Source organism: Lissotriton helveticus, chromosome 5_1, assembly GCF_964261635.1.
Source record: "Lissotriton helveticus chromosome 5_1, aLisHel1.1, whole genome shotgun sequence".
In the NCBI taxonomy this organism is placed as follows: Eukaryota; Metazoa; Chordata; class Amphibia; order Caudata; family Salamandridae; genus Lissotriton; species Lissotriton helveticus.
In genome coordinates this window covers 1,402,179,934-1,402,202,891 of record NC_136065.1, presented here as the reverse complement: position 1 = coordinate 1,402,202,891, position 22,958 = coordinate 1,402,179,934, and the positions used below count along the sequence as shown (strand labels likewise).

Below are 22,958 nucleotides of genomic sequence, written 5' to 3'. Positions count from 1 at the left end.
CAGACAGTAGGCGGGAGGGAGGAGGCACGGACAGTGGGCGGGCGGGAGGGAGAAGGCAGGACAACTGGAGGGAGGGTGGGGGATAAACAAGACGAGGTAGGCTCGGATGAACTTAAGAGTTCATAGATAGGTTGGACAGCATCAAACACGGACAGTGGGCGTGCGGAGGGAGGAGGCACGGACAGTGGCCGGGCGGGAGGGAGAACTTCGAGAAGGCACGGACAACGGGACGGCGAGAGGGAGGGTGTGGGGGGCGGGACTTAAAGAGTCAGAAACACCCACGATTCGCGTTCTGACGGGGAAGAGTGATTGACAACGATGTCTTCCAATGGCTGGCTTTCATTTATGGAGCTAGCCAATGGAAGAAGGGGCGGGTTCAAGTCCCCCATACTGTTCTAACATTAGATTTCGCCTGCGCGAACGCTGCTGCACAGCAGATCGCCATGCGAAACCTTTAAAATAGGTTGTATTTGTATCTTTAAATGAAACCTCAATGACAAAAATCCATAGGGGAATTCCGGAGATATAAATTATTAACCAAATAAATAATCACTGCTCTTCTTCACAAAAAGCAAACAAGCATTGGCAACTATTGTGGCTACCGAGTCACTTTGGAAACTATTAATTCGGACCGCAGTGGGCGACCAGTTCAAGCAAGGAGCAGGTCACAGAGGCCAATGAGCCTTTGTAGGACAGTTACCGCGCAGTCACAGCTGTCTCCAGTCGAGTTTCAGGTTCTATGGGCGAACCGCCATTGACTATAATGGGGTGGTCTTGATTAAAGTAATGCAGGATGCTGAAGATGCCGAAGGATGCTGATCCGGTGATGTGGTCTTCCTGGGGTTACTCCTCAGTCACTGGTCACAGTAAAGTCAGATTGAAATACTGTATGTGATTTCATAGAAAAACGATTTTGTGTAATACCATTACTGAGAAACCATTTCACCTCAAATGTTTAAAGGAAATTTGCAGGATGAATGGCATTTACCATTTCATAGAAAGTTTTTTTTAAATTGGCTCTGGCATTCTTAGTTTTAAGGTGTAAAAAAATGGCTCCAGGTTGTATTTCCAGAAACATTTTTAGCAGAGGTGGTTATTTCAGTGCTTCTCTTCACGGGACATTATTTTGGATTTATCTAACTTTTAGGATTCTCAAACAATTACTTCTCATGCTTTTAATTTGTTGACCCTCCACCTCCACTAAACACCAGCCATCCCTGCCACCTAAAAAATCATAAACAAATCTAAACTACATTCATCCCGGACGAATAAACTCAGCATATCTGTTGTAATGTAGCTTGTCTTGTGCATCCTCCCTATGCTTGCCCCTGCTCTACTGCTTGGCCCTTGATGATGTCATCGGAATGTTGGGAGGGTTGAACAGTAAAGAGATGTCAGTTGGTATGTGGGGCTGAGCAGTGGAACTGCTCCTGGTGGGGTCTGTTTCTTGTATCTACATAACATCTTATACTATGGATCTAAACTGAAGAATAAAGCTATGATCCTGGATACATCTATGGACTACGGATCTTTCATTATTTTAACAATATCCCTGAACCCTAAAAGCCATTTCTACCGCTAAACTCCACCCATCCATGAACACTAAAACACCCTTCCCTTACCCAATCCACACAGATCCTTTGCCCTTGGACTTCATCCATTCAGAACAAAAAAACTAAAAAAAGATTTCGATGCTTAAACTACACCAATCCCTGAACCTTTAAAAACTCTCGCCTTCACCCATAAACCTTAAAAAAATCCCTCACCACCCATCCCTGACCCTTACAAACCTCTTCCCACCCCTAAAACCAACCAATTGCTGAATCCTTAAAACCCCTCACCAACCTAAAAGACAACCCATTCCTAAAGCCTAAAAATAGGTCTGCCCATAAACCCCTATATTTCTTACCCCTAATACAAGCCCAAAAATCTGCCAATCTTGAACCCTGAAAACTCCATAACATCCCTACGCTCCACCAATTCCTGGACCCCTATAAACCCTCACCACCCCTAAATTCCACTCATCCATATACCCTAAACACCCCTCTCCGACCTAAACTCAACCCATTCCTGAGCCCCTAAAATACCTCACCGGCCCTAAACTTAACATATCCCTGAACTCTAAAAACACCTACATCTGAACTCCACCCATCCCGGACCCCTACAACCCACTCATCACCTATAAACATCACTGCCACAATCATGTATCCCTAAACGCAAAATCTTCTCACGGACCCCCAATCTCCAAAAAAGATTAATGTAATTTTGCATTTTTCTATAAAAACTCTTTTATCAGGTTTCCTTTAATTATCGATTTATTTGTAGTTCCTTAACTTGATTTCCACAATTTAGTTTGCTCCAATGTGGTTTCTCACTTTTAGTTTTTCCATTAATTCACTTATATCATTTCTATCAGGCTGAATTCCAGCCAAAAAGCACCTGCTTTCAGTCCACTAGTCTCCAGTTTCAGAGAACCCAGCGGTTCTTTTTCACTATTAGTATCTTCCTCCTCGGGTGACCAAACTGCTCTCCGACCACTCTCTCAGGTCCAGCAGACTCTGATGCAACTTTTGAGGGTCGGGTCACAGTCTCCCAGGCTGCATATTGGTGGTCAGACCGTTCTTGGCTACCAATTCACCAAGGTAGGCTTCTTCAGCTTTTGTGGTCCTGTAGCTGTAAGAAGAAGAAGTCAGTCAGCTGACTCCTGCAGCCATTTGTTTTGTCGGAGGCTCAGGGAAAGACACCACAAGCACAGTCCTCTGCTAGTCCAAAGAGCTGCAGGTGCAGTCCTGTCTTGGTGCAGCCGCTCTTTGCTGGATTCAGGGAACAGCAGGGCAGTCCCTCTTCAGTCCACTCTCAGTACTGATGAGGTAGGGATACCACTTTTATGCCCAGTTAGTACCCTCGGAATATGGCGACTATTAGCCAATGGGCTATAAGGTCCCCTAGTGACAACATCCTGCGAATAGTGGCACCTGGCTATTCCAGGATGCACTATTCTGCCCCCTCCCAAGATGGTAGAACCCCTCCCTTGGTGTGTGGAGCTCTTGAGCCCACCCCAGATGTGTGGCTACCTGCAGGCTACAAGCCCATGGAAACAGCTTGCAAATAGCTGCGCCGCATCTGTCCTCGACTTAAACTTGTCTGCAAGAATCAAAGACCAGCCCTTCTCGTGCATGTTCATCACATGCCCTTCAAATGCTGCTTTCCCTTTCAGGCTCGCCTTTTGGGCTCCCACCCTGTCTGGCCTTCCTGCCAGGTAGAAGTCACACTTCTCCCCATGACAGGCCCTTCTGTTCCTTCCTAAGATTCGTTCACACCTCTCCCCAGGAGGGCAGAAAGGTGTCTTATGGCCAGCAAACGTAAACGGTCTCTGGGAAACATTGGGCAACTAAGTGACTACTTTCTAACAAGCATTTACAATGCAATGGTCTCTGCATCATTAAAGGTAGAGCTATTGGCATTGCTCATGACATTTCTTTTTTTTTCTTTAAATCATAAATATATGGCATTGTCATTTACATTGTCAATACACACCACTCTGCACTCAACTGCACTCACCTGCACTGCACTGCACTCACCTGCACTGCACTCAACTGCACTCACCTGCACTGCACTCACCTGCACTGCACTCACCTGCACTGCACTGCACTCACCTGCACTGCACTCACCTGCACTGCACTGCACTCGCACTGCACTGCACTCACCTGCACTGCACTCACCTGCACTGCACTGCACTCACCTGCACTGCACTGCACTCACCTGCACTGCACTGCACTCACCTGCACTCACCTGCACTGCACTCACCTGCACTGCACTCACCTGCACTGCACTCACCTGCACTGCACTCACCTGCACTGCACTCACCTGCACTGCACTCACCTGCACTGCACTGCACTCACCTGCACTGCACTCACCTGCACTGCACTCACCTGCACTGCACTCACCTGCACGCCACTGCACTGCACTCACCTGCACTGCACTTACCTGCACGCCACTGCACTGCACTCACCTGCACTGCACTCACCTGCACGCCACTGCACTCACCTGCACTGCACTCACCTGCACGCCACTGCACTGCACTCACCTGCACTGCACTCACCTGCATGCCACTGCACTGCACTCACCTGCACTGCACGGCACTCACCTGCACTCCACTGCACTGCACTGCACTCACCTGCACTGCACTCACCTGCACTGCACTGCACTCACCTGCACTGCACTGCACTCACCTGCACTGCACTCATCTGCACTGCACTCACCTGCACTGCACTCACCTGCACTGCACTCACCTGCACTGCACTCACCTGCACTGCACTGCACTCACCTGCACTGCACTGCACTCACCTGCACTGCACTCACCTGCACTGCACTCACCTGAACTGCACTCACCTGAACTGCACTGCACTCACCTGCACTGCACTCACCTGCACTGCACTCACCTGCACTGCACTGCACTCACCTGCACTGCACTCACCTGCACTCACCTGCACTGCACTCCACTGCACTCACCTGCACTGCACTGCACTCACCTGCACTGCACTCACCTGCACTGCACTCACCTGCACTGCACTCACCTGCACTGCACTGCACTCACCTGCACTGCACTCACCTGCACTCACCTGCACTGCACTGCACTCACCTGCACTGCACTGCACTCACCTGCACTCCACTCACCTGCACTGCACTCACCTGCACTGCACTCACCTGCACTGCACTGCACTCACCTGCACTGCACTCACCTGCACTGCACTGCACTCACCTGCACTGCACTGCACTCACCTGCACTGCACTCACCTGCACTGCACTCACCTGCACTGCACTCACCTGCACTGCACTCACCTGCACTGCACTCACCTGCACTGCACTCACCTGCACTGCACTCACCTGCACTGCACCGCACTGCACTCACCTGCACTGCACTCACCTGCACTGCACTCACCTGCATTGCACTGCACTCACCTGCACTGCACTGCACTCACCTGCACTGCACTGCACTCACCTGCACTGCACTCACCTGCACTGCACTCACCTGCACTGCACTCACCTGCACTGCACTCACCTGCACTGCACTCACCTGCACTGCACTCACCTGCACTGCACTCACCTGCACTGCACTCACCTGCACTCCACTGCACCCACCTACACTGCACCCACCTACACTGCACTGCACTCACCTGCACTGCACTCACCTGCACTGCACTGCACTCACCTGCACTGCACTGCACTCACCTGCACTGCACTCACCTGCACTGCACTCACCTGCACTGCACTCACCTGCACGGCACTGCACTCACCTGCACTGCACTCACCTGCACTGCACTCACCTGCACTGCACATACCTGCACTGCACTCTGCACTCACTACTCTGCACTCTGCACTCACTACTCACTCCTCTGCACTCACTCCTCTGCACACTCACTCTGCGCACTCACTCTGCGCACTCACTCTGCGCACTCACTACTCTGCACTCACTACTCTGCACTCACTACTCTGCACTCACTACTCTGCACTCACTACTCTGCACTCACTACTCTGCACTCACTACTCTGCGCACTCACTACTCTGCGCACTCACTACTCTGCGCACTCACTACTCTGCGCACTCACTACTCTGCGCACTCACTACTCTGCGCACTCACTACTCTGCGCACTCACTACTCTGCGCACTCACTACTCTGCGCACTCACTACTCTGCGCACTCACTACTCTGCGCACTCACTACTCTGCGCACTCACTACTCTGCGCACTCACTACTCTGCGCACTCACTACTCTGCGCACTCACTCATCTGCACTCACTACTCTGCACACTCACTCTGCACTCACTACTCTGCACTCTCACTCTGCACACTCACTCTGCACACTCACTCTGCACACTCACTCTGCACACTCACTCTGCACACTCACTCTGCACACTCACTCTGCACACTCACTCTGCACACTCACTCTGCACACTCACTCTGCACACTCACTCTGCACACTCACTCTGCACACTCACTCTGCACACTCACTACTCTGCACTCACTACTCTGCACTCACTACTCTGCACTCACTACTCTGCACTCACTACTCTGCACTCACTACTCTGCACTCACTACTCTGCACTCACTACTCTGCACTCTGCACACTCACTCTGCACTCTGCACACTCACTCTGCACTCTGCACACTCACTCTGCACTGTGCACGCCGCTGATATCATGGAATCTTCCACCACACTTTCTAAAACTCTATAGTCCGAAGCATAATAGGCACAGAACCAAAAGAAGGGTAGACATTGCTTAAAATAATCTTATTGTATTTATGAGAAGCAAAAGCGAGACTGTGAAATGTGCTGAATATCAGTTTGTTACGAATCAACAGAGTGGAGTTAGAGAACCAAGAAATAGTAATTTAGATTCCGGGTTAGAAGGAGTAGTAATCACAAGCTGAGGATCAACGGGCGCGAAACAGCGTGGTGGGCGCGCAGGAGACGCAGCGTGAGCGTGCACATCAGCTGAAGATCGCCGGAGAAGACACCGAGCCTGCCTGCTGCCGTGACTGACCCGCTGCAGAGGGAAAGAGCCCGGTGAGTGGGGGTAGAGGAGGGAGGGGGGGGGTAGAGGAGGGGGGGGGGCGGCAGAGAGGGAGTGGGCAGAGAGGGAGGGTGTGTGTGTGTGTGTGCGTGCGTGTGTCTGTCTGTGTCTGTCTGGTGTGTGCCTGCCTGCCTGCGTGTGTGCGCGTCCACAGACCCTGGTCGGCTCGTGCACCGCTCTGTACTCCCTTGCGAGCTTACATGGCGACAATAGTTCTCGTTGCCGAGACCTAAAAATGAAAGAAAAAATACTCTACACTGAGATTTTGCAAAAATTACTCAAAATACCCAGGTTAGGTGTGCTACTCTGTAACGTGACAGAGCCTGCCCGTCTCCGTGAAATATATGCAAAAACTCAGGTAACCAGTGGTTGCCTGGAGACAGAGTGCTCAAACTAACAAAGCCCGTAGGCTAAATTTCATCACATTAATACATTTTACTCAAAAGTAACAAATAACTTTCAAAAGAGGCTCATGTGGATTCAAAAGCAATCATGTATATGTTCAATCTCTTTTATAAGCAAGGTTCATTCAAAACTTATGATGGTAGCGGTTTCTTGAATCAAACCCAAAACATTTCGGGGGTTGTGCACCCTTCATCAGGGGTAACTGAAAAAGGAATGTATATATGTGTCTATATATTCAAGTCATCTTTTTTGTAAAATTATACAAATCGTACACTAAATGAAACATCAGTAGCAGTACACGAGGAGATGAAACCAAGACCATTTGAAAGCTAGAAAGAACCAACATCAAGGGAAACTGTTCACAGTGTAATAATGCTTGCTTATGACAAAACATGCATGTGTGTAGTACGAAGCACGCTCAAAAACAAGTGCAGTGCACTTGAATAATAAAAAGGAGCATGAAGTTAATCAAACTAATCAGGACACCCGTGAAAGGGAGTTACTTTATGGCGAAAACGCCGCGCGATAAAGGGGTGATTGCTTACTGAAGCTACTGCTTGATAAAACATACAGGTCGAAGAAACAAACGTAAAGGTCGCCGAGCTTCAAGTTCAATAGCAATTTACTGTTCTAGAAAGAATCGATATTAACCTCAACACTAACGTATCTACCATTTTAGGGAAACATCATTTCGATTAAGCTTTGACAGTTTAGCACCCAATGGGCTGTACAACAAAATAAATTGTTAGGTTTTTAAAATAAAATATTGAGACATACTGGGTCCTTGGTATATACGTTTTTCGCTAGCTTGAACACCAATATGTATCATTATTCACGACTGCTCTTATTACCAAGGTTATGCTTCAACATTGGTGTTTTTCACCTTCAGTTGTTTTTCACTACCTGTATAATATGCCAGATTGTTAATGATGCCTATATCAGTGATAACAATTGTTATAAGGTTCAGTAGTCATTTCCAGTATTGTTGACATAGGTTCACGTTATTAGATATTCCCGAGCACATATATCTGTATTAGACTTCTTTTCTTTATGATATTATTTTCATTTCACAAATGTTTATTCAGCAGAAATAAAGGGGAACAAAACCAAATACAATCAGCTAAAATACAGGAGAATTATACAGATATATGTGAAATAGACAAAAAAATGGGGGCGGGAAGGGGGACATGTAATGGGGAATCAAAGAAACCGAAGGAAAGGAGGTGGGGGGAGGGAGAAAGGCAGAAAGAAGAAGGGGACAAGGCGGACAAGAAGGCAAAGTTAGTCAGTTTTACACTAGAAAGTAGGACAAAATATGGAGGACCTTGTCAGGCCTATTCATCAGGTTATAGATCACCTTTTCATAAGAGTCAGTATTGCACATGGCAACGAGCCATTCCTCGTGAGTTGGGACCTGCGGAGCATGCCAATCATGTAGGATACAGATTTTAGCCGCTGTGAGGACAGTTCTAAGTAGGCAGCAAGCATGGTGTGTTAGCTGGGGGAGGTCCGCTAGGTCGTGCAGAAGAATCAGCCGAGTCGATAGAGAAGTGGACATATCCATGGTCCACCCAAACGTGAACATTACTGCAGCCCAGAAAGGGAGGACAACTGGGCATTCCACTAAGAAGTGAACCAGGTCACTGGTCGCATCTCCAACAGGAGGAGTAGGGCAGCAGGCCCATGGCGTGAAGCTGAATCGCATACAGTGCCATCCCTGGAGAATGCCCACCGCCCGCCAAAAAATCCAGTCAAGCATGTCCCTGCCATGGTTGCGCCTTATTGGAACTCTGTCATGAAGGTATACATCCACAGAAAATAGCTTGTGGGCTCATGTCCAGGTTCTGTACATTGCCTGTGTCATAGGGTTCAGAGCTCCAGTGCCGGCGGGTACTGGCTGGTAGAGGGGAAGCAACCCCAGCAAGCCGATTTTAAGTGGTTACTCATTAAGGAAGATCCCAAACCCTAGTGTGCATGAATACCAACTGCGCCAGGTGGAGATCCATGTAATAGTGCTCGACATATGGGATGCTCAGACCAACTGTAACCCTGTGGACGATAAGTCTCCTAATGGCTAAGCAAGGCCTCGCTGACCCCCAGACAAAGGCCCTATTTGCCTTGTCCACATTTCAGAGTTTTGAAAGGGGAGCCTGTCCAGTACATAGGTGAAGCGTGGGAGACACACAATTTTCACTGCTTGCGTGCGACTCCATTGAGACAGTTAAGGTGCAAGCATTTATCAAAGTCTAGCCACATGTCCTCCATGAGCGTATCAAGGTTGCCCTCTAGTATGTGCTCCAAGCCCTTGCAGACATTGATGGCCAAGTATTTGAGGTGAGCAGCTTTCAAATGAAACAAGAATCCGGCGATGGCAGCACAGGTGGTAACACTCCAGAGCGAGAGGGCCTTTTTTTTTTTACCCCAAATGAATTTAACGCCTGATATGACTGCGAAACCCTCAATGCTCGCCAAAACCGCAGGGACGGAAGCGGTCCGGGCCAAGCGAGTAAGCAGAATATCATCAGCATGCAAGTACAGTGTTGAGGGTCCTCCAGAGGTGCAAATGCCCTTGATCCGATCCAAATGGCATTAGGCTGCCGATAAGGGCTTCATGGCAAGAAGGAACAGCCCAGACGTGTTCCCTAGCTAACAGAGAAGGGGTCAGGAAGAAAGCCACCACAATTAACCCGCACTGTGGTAGAGTCATAGAGCCAGGGCACCTTGGAGATGAAGTCAGTGCCGAGTCCGAATTTCTGGAGAAACGCGAACGGCTAGTCCCACTCTATCCTGTCCAAGGCCTTCTCGGTGTCTGACAACAGAGCCATTGCCTCCTCCAGAAGGCCCGTGGGTGGCTGCAAGATGAGCAGCCTGGGACGAACCCCACTTCAAAGTGGTGGTTGAGGGAATGGAGGACCTTTTTGAGGCACACAGCCAGGATACTGGGCAGAATTTTAACATCACCATTGAGGAGAGAAATTAGACCGTTAGTACCACAGAGAAGTGAGTATCACCCTGAATTGGAGAGAAGCGAGATCAGGGCCCTGTTAGAGAGGAGGAGTCGAACAAACTTCAGCAACCTCATCTCTTCCTTATCAACAACTCCAAGAATTTCATATTCCACTTGGAAGACTCCATCAACCCTCCTCCGCTGACCTCCTTGAAAGCTTGAACATCATCGGACTGTCACAGCTGGTTACAGACCCCACAAATATCACAGGGCACACGCTAGATTCTATCTCCGCCTCAGCAACAAAATCAAATAAATCTCGCCTCACCGCACACTTGACCACTCCATCATACACTTCGAAATCTCCACACAGCAAGCTACATCACTCACCAGCATCAACCTGCCCAGAAAAAACTGGAACAAAATAAGAGAAGCTGACTGACACAACCCCCTTGAAAAGAACCAACCCGACATCACTGTCAAACTTGACAAGGATATTGCCAACATCAAACAGTGGATCAAGAAATCTGTAGACTTGCATGCATCAAAATTCATAAACATCGTTGAATCCAACAGACCTAATCATAGTGTCCGTTTGAACACTGGGGGATGAGCTAAGAAGAGTTTAGATTTGCTTTTTGAAAGTTCAATGGTTTGACAATCTGGTTTCTGCAGGATGAACGGTTGTAGCGGATGCCCATATTTTTTCAATGCAGCAGATGGTCTGAGAAACATTACCAGAAAATAAAAAATAAGTTGAGCATAGCTTTTCTAGACTAGTTTCTATTGGTGGTCACTATGGTTCTGTGGGGCAAAAAAGCTATCCAATTGGAGTGCCGTTTTATGTCAAGCCTAGGCAGCGGAGGTACGGTCTCTACAAGACCTGCTGTATTCACTCCGTGGGCTTACAGCCCACCCATTGCCTTTTTATTTGTCCCTTCGATTGTCGTTCAAAAATGCTTGCTTGCTAGTGGTTAATCCTTCCTCTGTGTCCCTTCTTTTAGTGTTTGGCTTCCTCCTACAGAACATCGCCCAATTACTGTAAACATTACGTTTGTGATTATGGGCTCATTTGGGGATTATTTCTTTCTTGAATTCCTGCTCCTGTCACTGTTTGCCCTTTTTAAGTGGTTCGACGCTAATCACTTAATCTCTCCATCCTGCTCAAATACCGATATGAAATGTCACTCAGTTTTCAAGGGCGTCTTAAATTTTCTCTGACTTTTAAGTGCAAGGATTTCCCCCAAACCCATCCTGCTTAGTGCTTTAGCGAGCCTCGGACACCTGACCTTCAGCAGGCCAACCGTGCAGCACAGTTCAGGGAAAGGCTTGGGCAACCTCCATCGCATTTTCTTTGACGCTAGTTTATATAATGTGACTCGAGCAACTCAAAAGTGTTGGAGTGCTTTACATCATAACTAGTTATATTTCACAAGGTCAGGTTAGTTTTTGGGGGCACTTTTATAGAGTACAAACTCAAATGACCCGAAGGTATTGAAGCGCTTTAAAAAAAAAAAAAAGCACCCAGTTACATTACACTGGGGTAGGTTAATTTTTTTGTTTTTAGGTGCACGAAAATTAAGTGATATCGATGCCGTACCTAGTTATTAATTATTTCCCCTCTACCTGACAAATGGCATCATGTTGTTGTTGCTGCTATGTCCAGTGCTCCTATACCCAAGGGGCTGGGACAAAAGGCGGGCCGGGGGCTTGCCGGTAAACGGATGGTGTGAGCAATGTTTTAATGGAAAACTCTGGAGAAGGGCGCCTGCTGAATATAGTCCTGGGGGAGGAAGGATGTGATGACCTCGCCATTGGAAAGTACTTCACTGCTTTTTTCATAGGCTGTTCAATACTCGAGTGATGCAGTCGCCAACAGAATGTTATAGTGCTGTTGACTTTCATCAAGACACTTTGTCTTTCCGTCTGTGCATTAAAAAGCCTTGGAATGTGTCCATAAATGTTTCCTTAGGCAAGCGTGTATTCCTGAATCAAACTGCATGGCCCAGTGTGTAGTAATTGTATAGCTCTTCAGCCCCTAGTGGCACAGCACCCAGGATAATATGCTGCATCGCTAAACACATAAGGTCCTAAAGGCAAGACATATTGGCTATGCCAATGCTTGTTATGTTAACCAGACTGTTGTAGTACTAGTGAATTATCAGAAAGCTAGGAATTAAATGGTTTTACAGCTTTGGCTCAATTTCTTGTTGGGTTGCTTGATGTTTAACTCTGTTTTTCACGCAAGGGTTGTCCCCAGAGCGGACAATAATATTACGGAGGTCTCATTCACAGAGGTTCAATGGGCTAGAACCTGGAGTTTTGAAGGTAAAGACCAAGATGCAGCTGGAACTATGGGAATTTGGGGACACTGGGCCTTGAAGCTTGTTGAAAACTCAGTGGTTTTGTCTACTAGGAAGGCCTACAAAGAAGCATGGTGGGAATTACTGGAAGGTGGAATGGCCAGGACGGGGTTGTCTGATGAATAAAATAAAAGGATGGTGAGGTGGCACAGGCCTAGAAAACCAGGAGGATATTGTGTTAATTTTTTTTTTATAAAAATGCATTATACATGAATTATCTATACCGGCTTGTGAAGCGTTGTCCTTTTTGCTGGAACTTGCACCCAAATTTACAACATCCAGCGCATTAATATAACTCCCACCAGAAAACACAGGCAACTGGTGTACGCTGCTGACTGATCTTCCTACCCCGCCCCCACCCTTCACCCTCAGATCTTCTAATTTTATATTATATGGGGACCTGAATATACACATGGATGATAGCCTTTGTAGCCCCAGTCAGACCTTAATCGAGGACCTCAGGGCACTGAATCTGGTTCTTATTAATTCCACATATACTCGCAAAGCAGTTCACGTTTTCGATCCGATCTTCTCACACTTTAAACATCTTGCAACTGCTCTACCTCTACTGTGGTCGGACCACTACACAGTTCCTTTCCGTATCCGGACCTGTGTGGCAACATCTAGAGGAGGGACAGATCACAGCCTAAGATCAAGGCTTGGTCAAGACTGGACAGCCTAGCCCTCAATAACCAACTGAGGAGCATGATGCCCAGTTTAGCAAAGTGTCAGAGTTAGATCAGACCAGGATTGATGACTGGTTGCAGGACTCAGTGGGCACTGTCCTGCCAACTAAATTCAGTAGCCTAGCCATGATTTATCCACATGCCCCATGGCTTACTGAGGCACTTCAGGTACAGAATAACAGATGTAAGGGCCTTGAGGGTCGTTTACAAAAGAGGACACCAAGTACAAATACAAAATGGCACTGAGAAACTCATGGTCTCTGTAGAGCCACCGAGGCTACTTTTTACTCCGATCAAATCACTTTAGCTCAAAACTGTCCCAAAACTCTTTCGAGAAGTCAAGGAACTCTCCGACCATAATAACGTTGCACCAGCTCAAGCACTGTCCCATTCATAGTGCAAAGAATTGGTGCTATTTTTTGTCAAAAAAGGTGCAGGACATCCAACTCTCACTTAGGGAGGATAGGAGGGATGCCTCTCACTCTAGCATCAGTCTGCCGCCGAGGCCCCAAAAACCTCAGTTAACACACTAGCACACCACAAACTGAACTCATGGGTCAAGTTGGACTTCTCTTTTCATGTCACTGGCACAAAACCATAAGATCTGGCTCCCCGAAAGGCCCTTTCCCTTTAGCTAAGCTCATCGCCTTGGCCCAGGATATAATGCGGCTTCTGATGGGACTTCTCAATTCTTCCTTACAGGAGGGGTACATTCTGTAAGGATCCAAGTGCTGTTTCCGCAGGAGTGCCAGGAACAGAAGATAAGCCCAACCCGTCCCCCCTACACCCCTTGTGTCTATCAAACTCTAGAACACAATGGGGATAAGGAGGGAACAAAACAAGGAAAAGAAGGGAGAAAACTCTTTGTACAGGAAACTCCAGCAGGTCGGCCACAGGTGCTAAAAGAAAAGATATTGGTCAAAAGGCAACAAGAGATAAAGCACAACAAACTAATATGTTCCTATATGTATTTACCTAAGGAAGTTCTTGAAGTCTCCTATAAGTCTGGTAACTAAGAGTACTCCCAGGTGCGTGCAAAAGACTGGACCACAACAATAGCGATCTATTTGCAGCCTATATGGGTGACGACAAGAATGTATACAAGGTGTGCCTAATCAATGCTATTTGAACTAGCACTACAGTATTGATCTTCCCTATCTTGATCTGCTATGTCAGAGGAAGTTGTAAGATCCTAGAATTGGTCTGTAAGCCTGCAGGTTCTGAAACATATGAACACCAATAAACATACCGCTGTTTCTATGTAGACTTAATAGGAAATTAGCGCAAGGCACTTTTACTAGTTCTTCAAGCCTTCCAGTCTGTGACGCGTGCCAGGAACCAATACCAAATGGATGTCCAAAAAATAGGGTGTAAATCAATAAGGGGAAAAAAGGACTACAGGCGGACCACAACTACCAACATGCCCCTGGAGTGTTAATCCACCTGTCCAGCCCCAGTCCGGCCGACGGAACGTGGAGTCCGGTCGGCGGGCGGAACCGGGAGAAACAGACAGGTCAACCCCAGGGAGCAGAGGAGAGGATAGCCGGCACTGAGTCTACAAGAGGAAGGGAATCTTCGAGTCCGCCCTGAAGGCAATAAGATGGAGACTAAGAGTGGGAGTAACAGGGCTCAAATAATGAGCAGGGTTACACTCGAGAAACAAGGTGCTCAAAAAGGGGGCTCAAAACGGGAGAAATACCGGTCCCGCATCCACTGAAGAAAAGTACCAGAACGTAAGGAGCTCTGTAGTGACAGAGAGTGCAAGCGGCTAGGCGGAAGTGACACGACGCTTGGTCAAAACACTAGAGCGCGAAGCACCGCTCTCAGGGGAAGTCAGGCTTTTTTACTGTTGCCTGACCTCCTCGCACATGCGCGATGTGGGGCGCCCATCTGTGGTGGTAAACGCGACCTGGCAGGCGTGACAGTACACCCCCCCCCTACAATCCCCCACACGGGTTTGGGTTTGTTGGGGTGTTGCCTGTGGAACTTCTTCACTAGCCTGGGTGCGCATACTTGACTAGCTGGTTCCCAAGTACGTTCTTCTATTCCATACCCTCTCCAATGTATGAGTCTACGTCTGACTCTTCTGGAGTCTATAATAGCTTCGACTTCGAATTCTAGGTCATCATCAAGTACTACAGGAGGAGGGGACACAGGTAGTCTTGTACCTGGCTCAACCGGTTTTAATAGTGAGACATGGAACACAGGATGCATCTTGAAAGAGGCAGGGAGATCGAGTTTCATGGCTACAGAATTCACGACCTTTAGAATCTTATAGGGGCCTATATACTTCGGTTTGAATTTACAGGCTCCCTTCACACTAACGTTCCTGGTTGATAGCCAGACCTCGTCTCCCTGTATGCAAGGTGGTTCCTGACGTCTGTGGAGATCAGCGCTCTTCTTATATCTGGTCTTAGCCTGCTCTAGATTATCCTGTGTAATCTTATGTACCCTTTGTATCTCTTGTATCAGTTCTGTAGCAGGCGTGGAGCAATTAGAAGAAGAAGGAGAAGAAGAAAGGCTAGGTAGTATTCTGGGATGGTATCCATAGGAGCTAGAGAAAGGAGTGTAGTCAATGGAAGAGTGATGACTGTTGTTGTAAGCTATTTCCGCTATCCAAACCATTTCGTCCCACTCAGTAAGAGAATGTATGGCCTGACTTCTGATGTATTGCTCAAAACACTGGTTGACCCTCTCAGTTTGCCCATCTGTTTGCGGGTGATGACTGGATGAAAGTCTCACATCTACTGATAATAGAGCACACAGGCCTTGCCAAAACTTGGACAAAAATTGGGCGCACCTATCTGAGATTACAACGGAGGGGAGTCCATGTAGTCTGACCACTTGTTGTAAAAACACAAACGCCAACGATTTGGCTGTGGGAAGTCCTGTCAATGGGATAAAATGGGCCATCTTGGTAAATGTGTCTACCACAACTAACAGGGTGTTATGTCCCTTGACCATGCGAGGTAGTTCTAAGGAAACAGTATGCCAAGGGCTCGGAGGTGTGGGTAATGATTGTAAGAGCCCTACAGGGTTTTGGTGTGAGACCTTGCTCTGGGCACAAACATAACAAGTCTGTATGAACTGTTTGGTGTCTTTCCCCATCCCTGGCCACCAGAAATGTCTTTTTAGAGCTTCTATCGTCTTCTTGTATCCAGGATGCCCAGCTAACGGATGAGAATGGCACCATTCCAAAGCCTGACGTTGTAAATCTGGGGACGGAAGAACTAAGCCACACTCAACATAGTAATAGTCTCCCACTACGATTGCTTCTTGTGATTGTGTAATCTGTTTAATGTTTTCTGACTCCTGTTCGGCCTTTACTCTGGCTAGGAACTCTTCTTCAGTACCCCTCCAACAAATCTGTCTAGGGCAATTATAGGAGGTGGTTCTGTCCTCTCTTCTAAGGGGTCATAACCCAAGCGTGATAAAGCATCCGTTTTACCGTTCTTCTTTCCTGCCCTGTACATAATAGTGAAGTCAAATCAAATCAAACTTTATTCGGATAAGAAAACTTATCCATAAAAGTGCAAACAAATCACATCAATTATACAGAATAAAAACAACAAATTCCTGCGATTAATACAAATAAAATGAAATAGAAACTAAGTTAATACATTAAAAAGAAAATCTATCTTTAAAACATGAAGAAGAAAGGATACTAAGCACAGTATAATTTCTGGAACTTGTTACACAGTGGTGTAAGCAGTACTTTAGGTATAAAATTAATCATAATCTTTTCGGAATTTAATACATGATTTTAAAAAGCAGAGTATAGGGACAATTAAAATTCTGTGTCCAGACATTGTAAGGCTTGGAGCGCCGGACGGCATTGGCGCAATCCCATGTATTTTACTAGAGGTACAATCCAGTTTCTCCGTGGGTGGTCATAGAGATTGCAAAAGAACATTACATGGAGAAGCGTTTGCTCAGACTGCCCGTCACAAGGACAAGTAGAGAGATTTTTGGACCAATCGTTGATCTTGGGGAAAGTCACTAAGCGATGGAAAATCATCATAATATGAGATAGATGTTAACAATAGATAAGGCTGAATCCCCCAAGAGCTTTGCACTGCTAAGAGTTGGACATTAGTCGGCTTAGACATCTCTCTTGCCATTCGGAGCTCACGAAGGTGGAATAAACATGCGTTTTTCAGAGTGGCTCGTGATATGCCCAGGATGGTTTCGGGATGAGTAAAATAGGACTCTAAATTTAAATCAATGAGAAATTTTGAGACATAATCCAGCCATGTTATGCTCTTCCATCTTTCTAGGGCAAGGCAATCCATAATCAGATAGCGAGTAAGCTTACATTCCTCTGTATGCCATATGCGCTGCCACAATAGAATCGGTTGGATGGCAATGATATCAGATATAAAGTCCATACCTAGTTCCAAGTGGCAGCCGTATATCGGGGAGCTTTTGGGGACCGCTAAAAGATACCTTAGAAAACAGTTTTCCACCTTTTGAATGCATGCAGTGGCAGTAAAACCCCATATTCCTGCTCCGTATAGAGCTACAGAGGAGCATTTGGCATGATAAATCTGGAGCAGTTCGCGTGCCGGACGCTGGCCTAAATTCCGAGCAAACGTTGACAGGGCCGTTACTGTTCTCAGGAATGACAGTTTTCTACTTTCGATAGCTGGTCGCCAATTTTGGCTGTTATCGATCAAGATTCCCAGATAGGGGTATGTTTTTGTGCAATCTAACTTGGTGTTGTTGTATATATATATATACCCTTTGTATGACTGGTGGCTTTCCCAACATGCATAATGAAGGTTTTCTTATTATTAACCTTTAGATCTAGGCTTTCCATGAATTGGCAATATCTGTTGACCAGCAATTGTAGTTGACATGGGGTCCGCGCCATTATGACTGCGTCGTCTGCATAAAGCAAAGCTGGAATAGGATGACGGCCAATCATGGGGAGATCCTGACTGCCCTCTAGCATTGCCACCTCCAAACCATTTGTGTACAGGTTAAAAAGGAAGGGAGCCAGCACACAACCCTGTCTGACTCCCCTCACCACGTCAAAAGGTCTGGTTAACTCCCCCCCCATGCCATAGCGGACTTTGGCTGATGCTCCTGAGTAAAGGTCTTGCAGGAAGCGGATTAACGGGGGGTCTACGCCTATTTTGATGAGGATATTCCACAGCTTACAGTGAGACACACAGTCGAACGCTGCCGACAAGTCGACGTATGCCAGATGGAGTTTGCCCCTTTTCGCCCCCACATATTTGCCCGCTAGTAGGGACAGATTTAATGCTTGTTCTACCGTCCCCATACCCTCACGAAATCCGTACTGTAGGCCTGACAGTATTTGATTTTCGGCTGCCCAGCTCTGAAGTTTTTGGAGGACTATCCGCCCTGCTACCTTACCCGTTGCGTCTAATAAAGAAATGGGTCGATAACAGGCTGGGTCGTTTCGATCCCCTTTCTTGAAAATTGGGAGAAGGATTGAGGATTTCCATGTGGTGATTGGGCCTGTTACATTAACTGCATCAAAGACCCTAGTCAGGATAGGGGACCATAAATCCAAATTGTGTCTGAATATATCAAGAGGAACCCCGTCAGGGCCAGGGGCTTTCCCACATTTTGATAATTTTAGTGCAGTCACTACCTCCTCGTGGGAGAAACTGAGGTTGCTTCCATCTCGGGGTACCACAGGCACCTGTGTGGGTGCGGCTGTTCCCCCAAAGATAGCTGAAAAATGGGTGACCCAAGCGCCGTCATCCACTGCCACCTCGATTCTTGGGTTCAAATTAGGATTTGTTAAGAAGGGAGTTTTAACTGTACGCCAAAATGTGGTTGAGTCTTTTGCAAGACAGCTTTTGTGCAGTGTCTCCCATAAGGTTGTCTTAATCTCCAGCTTACAATACTTTAGGGACTGATTATACTCCCTTCTAAGACGGACTATTTCTGATTTGTTTCTAATGCTGCATCGGAGTGCTTTCTTTAGGCACCAATAGGCTCTCCTGGTAGCAGCATTGAACCATCCCTTTTTTGATTTCTTAGTTCCCTTTGATTTACTTGATAGTTCATCATTAATTATTTTAGTAATGGTCAGGAAACTATCTAATAGTGAAGTCATATTCACTAAAAAATTGAGTCCACCGTAGTTGTCTCATAGAGAGAGCTCTGGCGGATTTCAAGAACTGAAGATTACGATCAGTTAGTACTGTCACCGTATGGTTGGCTCCCAACAAATATTGCCTCCACTCCTCAAATACCTTCTTAATAGCCAGAAGATTCTTCGTCTCCTGTGCTAGAGTTAATTACTGCCGGAAGGAGCAAGCGGCTAGGCGGAAGTGACGCGACGCTTGGTCAAAACACTAGAGCGCGAAGCACCGCTCTCAGGGGAAGTCAGGCTTTTTACTGTTGCCTGACCTCCTCGCACATGCGCGATGCGGGGTGGCCTTCTTTGGTGGTAAACGCGACCTGGCAGGTGTGACACATTACATAGCTATGGAAACATGCCATGGTTCTGCCCCGCTTGAAGAAACCCAATTTTTGATCCTTCCAATTGGTCCAACTTGAGACTGATTTCTATGCTCCCTATTACTTCTAGAATCCTGGAGAAGCATGTTAACACAACTCTCCGTTTATTTGGAGTCTCAAACACCCTACATCCCCCTCAGCCAGGGTTTAGAGCAGGTCACAGTACTGAATCCACCCTTCTAGGAGTCAGAACATTTTAGGTGACTCCTGGATGAAGGCGAGATGGCAGCACTGATCCTACTCGACCTCAGTGCTGCATTCGACACTGTTTCACATGCCACTCTTTTAGAGAAACTGGCTAGTCTGGGACTCCAAGAAACTGCTTTATCCTGGATGGCATCCTTCTTAAAGGATAAAACTTTCCAGGTTTCCTCAGCCAACGCCTCATCCACTTGACACTCCCTCACCTCAGGGGTTCCCCATGGCTATGCCGTGAGTCTGGCACGATTCAACATCTATGTCCGCCCACTGGCTTACTGGTTGAAAGCGGTGGCCTCACCTTATTCTCCAACGTGGATGATACACAAATCATCTTCTCTTTGACATCCGCTCTGGATCAAACCTCTGAGGCCCTTAACACCGGCTTGGGTCTGGCTGTATCGTGGATGAATAGTAACTCACTTAAACTTAATGGAGACCAGGCTAAGGTACTTGTGAAAGGAAGGAACCCGTCCCTTTGGGGTCTATCGCACAGGCCAAAAACATTGGATGCTCTTCCCTCTTCCTTTCCCGGCTCATAAAGTCAAGAACATCGATTTTCTGCTGGATGAAAGTTATGAAGCCTCAGATAGCAAAGGTGGCCGCTACCTGCTGCACCATCCGGAAACGGCTGCGGAAAATCATCGGGATACTCCCATTTTCAGCTCAAAGGACAGTCATCCAGGCACTCGTCTAAATCGAGATTGAACTATGGTAATATTTATTTGGGGGTATATATAGCCTCCATGAGACGTCTACAAGTGGTTCAAAACTCGGCTGCCAGATTTCTCTACAAACTCCTGAAAAGGGCATTGGCCTCCACGCTCCTTCGCGAGCTTCACTTCAAGGTGGAGAAACGGATCCAATTCACAACCCGGTTCAATGCACACAGAGAAAATTCATGAGCAGGCTCAGCCATCTTCTTTATTTCCCCCAAATATCTTTATTCTTTCCAGATTACATAACATATCCAGTATCACTGGAACAATAACCATTGTTTGGAAGTCATTCCTACAATACATTATTATAAAGGTAACAGTGATCACACAAAAGGTCAGTAGCACAATTAAATGCGACATTATTTCATATTTCAAAGCACCATCATAATAACGTCAATAATGCTTCACAATGAAGGACTATCATGTCTCAAGGATATGTTCAAGCCTGCATCTACCTCTACCTGTACGGGGGGCGGGAGTGAGGGACTCGAGTATCTTCTTATAGGTCAAACCCATGATAGCTCATCCAGCAACCCCTGCTTTCATGAGTGACCTTTTCTGCAGCCATATAGGAGATCCAACCCCTTCTCTATTCTTGGATGGTGGGAACCTCGGCTGCCCCACCATGTCCTGGCCACATCCCGCTTAGATACAACTAGGCCCAGGGCACTAAAAAGTAGTTGGGATCTAGGAGCATCGACATCATTAGGGATACAAGGAGAACAAATACAGGATTCACCAGGAGGGGCACCACAAGGACTGCACTAAGTTCTTCAAGGATTGACCTCCAGTAAGCTTTTATGACAGGGCCTCCCCACAATGTATGTAGGTAATCGACCCCCTCCCTGGTGTTCTGACCAGGTGTGGCCCGTACAGGTAAGAGCGGTGGGGAGCGGGTGTCGACAGACTACGACGAGGGAACAAAAAAGAAAACCACTTAACTTGCGCTCACCACATTGCTGAGTCAGAGATGCATCAAGCGCAAAGTAAGTGGTTCCCCCACCCCGCCCCACCGCTCTGTTGACTGCCCCCCCACCCCGCCCCACCGCTCTTACCGGCACGGGCTGATCCTGGTTCTGACACTGAATACATCAGAGATTCTGCTCTCCCCATCATATGCAATTTGTCTCCATCATAATATTTTATATGAATTTTATACTAAATGAGACGCAGTCGGGCCTTGATGTCCTTCTTTCTGGGGTGCATAAACGCTGCCTCCCAATCAATGTCTTCCATGTCTCCAGTATACCTCTCCAAATCTCCCGGAGTCTACCCAAATTATAAGACATATTATTGTTTAGTGTATTATATGAGATGGACATGCTTAACTTGTTAGCTTCTCCTGTAGTAGTCTCTTCTCTAACAGGGCATATTCTGGTAGCTGGGCAACCACTATTCCCTCTGCCAACCAAGCATAGCCATAAGAGTGTAATGTTCCTTGCTACCTCATAAATTGTACCCCCTGTCTTTTCTTTATGTTACCTGCACACAGATGGCCGGTATGCTTAGAATATAGCATTGCATATTGCTGTGCTGGCTTGCAATGCAACTCACAAGGAAACATGATCTGTTCACAGATTGTATTACATTGCATCATTTATCATACAGTATCGGCAGTTATTGGTTTGGGAAAAAGAAAATGTCAATAAAAATTATTCAAACAAAAAAATGAGGGCCTTCTGCAAGTCGCTGGGCATTGCAGTGCTGAAATATGTAGATTTGGAGCAGGAGGAGCACGCATTGTGTCGGCAGGGTTGGGTCCACTTATTTCTAGGAAACTAATACCATCTTATGGAACTGAGGCTGTCTATAGCAAAGGAGCTGGGAGTGAGATTATGGGGTTAGTTTAACAGTTCTTAGAGTGGGGTTGTGGTGGGGCATGGAACGTGGGGTGGACAGGAAAACTCCTTACCAGGAAGAACAGGTGGTTTAAGCACTAAGCAACTTTCTTACCATTTGAAAGCTACAGGTCCTTGCTCTTGCTCCCTGCTGTAACTTCAGTAGTGTACACAAACGCAGAGCAGCACCTAAAGACATCCATGCACGTAGCTCATAAGACAAAGACACCAATGTGGCCAGATCTTCATGCATGAAGACAGACAAAACACCTGGCATGCGATCACCCATAGACACAGACCAAGAAACGTATTATTTGATGTTGGTACGTGCTCTGAAGCCATGTCAAAATGCTAGATACAACAGTAGAGTGGAGAAGAGAGAACAAGATAGGGTATGAGTAAGGAGTCCAGGGAATAGAAGGATCTTTTCAAACTAGGGTGTAGTTGGTAGCCGACCTTAGGAGTCTGGAAACAGGGAGGAGCAAAGAAAAGCAGGCTGCAGGCAAAATAAGCTAGGAGGGTATGGGATATAAGCAAGCAGAGGGGGAATACAGTGTGGGAAATCTAAGCCTGAGCAAGCGGTGGGAATGGCATGTTGTTAGAGAGAAGCCAGGGGAGACCAGACCCATCCCCAGAAGATTTATTTATACAGAAACCTTTGTGTGAGTAAATCCTTTTCCAAGTGCAAAACCAACTTTCCCAAATTAAAAAAAAAATTGTTTTGCACT

At 46.9% G+C, this 22,958-nt stretch overlaps 1 protein-coding gene across 6 annotated transcripts in view; it reads right to left on the bottom strand.

Annotated features, from left to right (window-relative positions):
- The window catches only part of NRAS (NRAS proto-oncogene, GTPase), a 539,256-nt gene that overhangs the window by 115,246 nt on the left and 401,052 nt on the right, over positions 1-22,958 (bottom strand). The window lies entirely within an intron of this gene.